This window comes from Mangifera indica, chromosome 8 (genome assembly GCF_011075055.1).
Source record: "Mangifera indica cultivar Alphonso chromosome 8, CATAS_Mindica_2.1, whole genome shotgun sequence".
Taxonomy (NCBI): Eukaryota; Viridiplantae; Streptophyta; class Magnoliopsida; order Sapindales; family Anacardiaceae; genus Mangifera; species Mangifera indica.
This window is the reverse complement of record NC_058144.1, coordinates 17,693,898-17,696,597: the sequence shown is the minus strand read 5'-3', so window position 1 is coordinate 17,696,597 and position 2,700 is coordinate 17,693,898.

Here is a 2,700-nt window from a genome sequence, read left to right as displayed (position 1 = left end):
GTAATATCTTAAATAAAATGTTTACAATTTTTCAAATACTATAAATCATCTATTTAAATTTACAAAGTTAATATGTCAGCAAATTACTAAAATTCCCTAGTTTTTATAAAATGTAATTAATATATAAAATAAAATATAATCAAACATGTATATGAATTTTCTTTTGTTTTCATTTATTTTACAAAACTGGTATACAACTTTCATGAAACAAAGTATGTACAATGCAAAATTGAATTGTATTTTTTTTTTTTTTTTAAAAGAAACTCTAATCCTTAAATCATAAAACACCTCTATACCCAAATAAATGGAAATATTGAGACATACCTTAATGTAATAAACTTATATCAACAATACTGTTTCAGTATTCTAATCTCTTTCTCAACAATTCTTCTCTTCCTAAAATCAGTACTTAAAATATTCATTTTTGCTTTGAAAGAAAATATCTTCTCTCTCCCTTTATTAATATATTTTTTTAAAACATAATTTTTAAAATAAAGCTACATTTATGACAAATAAAAATATCTTATCTCTTTATGGCAAACTTGACCGTTATCTTGCTTTTAACTAATAAAATATTTTTAAAATTTAAACTTACCTTATCCCCTAAAATTTAAACCTTTTCCTATTTAAATAATAATAATAATTAAATAATGAATATTACAATTTTTCCCCCTAAAAGAAATTTTATCCTCGAAATTAGTATATACCTTAAGCGTCAAAGAGTTGAGGATACTTCTTGTTTATTTTAGCCTTTTGCTCCCACATGACCTCTTCTAACGAGTGATTTCTCCAATGCACCTTTATCAATGGAATAACTCTATTCCTTAGAAATTGATCCTTTCTATCAATGATTTCTAAGGCTTGTTCTTCATATGACAAATCCTCAGAGATTTGGATTGGTTGATAGTCTAAAACATAGGAAGGGTCAGCCAAATATTTCCTTGACGCCAAAACATGAAATACATTGTGAAGCCTTGAGATACTTGGTGATAAGACCACACGGTAAGCAACTATACCAATCCTTTCCAAAATTTCGAATGGCCCTATAAACCTAGGGCTAAGCTTCCCTCTCTTTCCAAACCGAAAATCTCCTTTCCAAGGTGACACCTATAGAAAAACAAAATCCCCAACTCAAACTCCAACTCTTGCTTTTGATGATCAGCATAACTCTTTTGTCTATTTTAAGTTGTGCAAAGCCTTTCTCTAATCAACTTAATTTTATCAGATGTAATTTGAACAAGTTCTGGTCTTAGCAACTTCCTTTCTCTAATTTCATCCTAACAAATAGGTGATCTACACTTTTGACCATACAAAGCTTCATAAGGAGCCATACCAATACTAGAGTGAAAATTGTTATTATAAGCAAACTCTATTAGGGGTATATAGTCTTCCCAAGAACCACCCAAGTCTAGCATAAATGCTCTCAACATATCTTTAAGGGTTTTGATAGTCCTTTTAGATTGACCATCAGTTTATGGATGGAAAGCAATGTTAAAACTAAGCTTTGTTCCAAGATTTTGGTGCAAACTTACCCAAATTTTAGAAGTGAAATGTGCATCTCTATCCGACAAAATAGATTAAAGAACTCTATGCAATCTCACAATCTCTCGAATAAATAAGTTAGCCAGTTAAAACATATTATAAGTAGTTTTCACTGCCAATAAATGTGTTGATTTAGTCAAATGATCAACCAGCACCCATGCAAATCCCTTTTTTGAACGAGACAAGCCATTACAAAATCCATGGTAATATGATCTTATTTCCATTTAGGAATAGGCAAGGGTTGTAGAGGTCCTCTAAGTCTTTGATGTTCAGTCTTTACTTATTGACACACCAAACATTTAGAGATATAATCAACATATCATTCTTTATGTTTCTCCACCAAAAGTTATTCCTCAAATCATGATACATTTCAGTACTCCCTAGATGAATGCTATAAGTAGATTCATAAGCCTCACTCAAAATTTCTTTTCTCAAATCACTATATTAGGCACACAAATTCGTTTCCCAAACCTTAAAATATCATCGTCAGATAATTCGAATTCCAACTGATTGTCTTTCTTTACTTCCTTTATAATCTCCAATAATAACAGATCCTCATTTTGAGCCATTTTAATCCTTTCAATTAATGTTGTTTGAACCTTTATCTGGGGAAGGCAAATGTGGTAGCTTATGCTTCTAAGTACAAATCAAATTTTCTATACCTCTTGATGATTTTATAATAAAAGCATAAGCTACCGCATTCGCCTTCCCCAGATGATAATGAATACAACAATCGTAATCCTTCACAAGTTCCAACCATCTCCTTTGCCTCAAATTCAACTCTTTTTGGGTAAACAAATACTTCAAGCTTTTATGATTAGTGAAAATCTCACAAAGTCTCCCTATAGAGGTAATGCCTCAAACCATTAAAGCAAAAACCACAACTGCCAACTCTAGATCATAAGTAGGATAATTTCATTAATAGTTTTTCAGTTGCCTAGACACATAAGTCACCACCTTACCATGTTGCATCAACACACATCCCAAAACTTTTTTAGATGTATCACTATAAATGACAAAACCACCACCGCTTGAAGGGATAGTCAACACCAGTGTAGAAACCAATCTCCTCTTTAGCTCTTGAAAACTCTTCTCACACTCCTCATCCTATTGAAATTTAACATCTTTTCTTGTTAGTTGAGTTAAAGGTGATGTAAG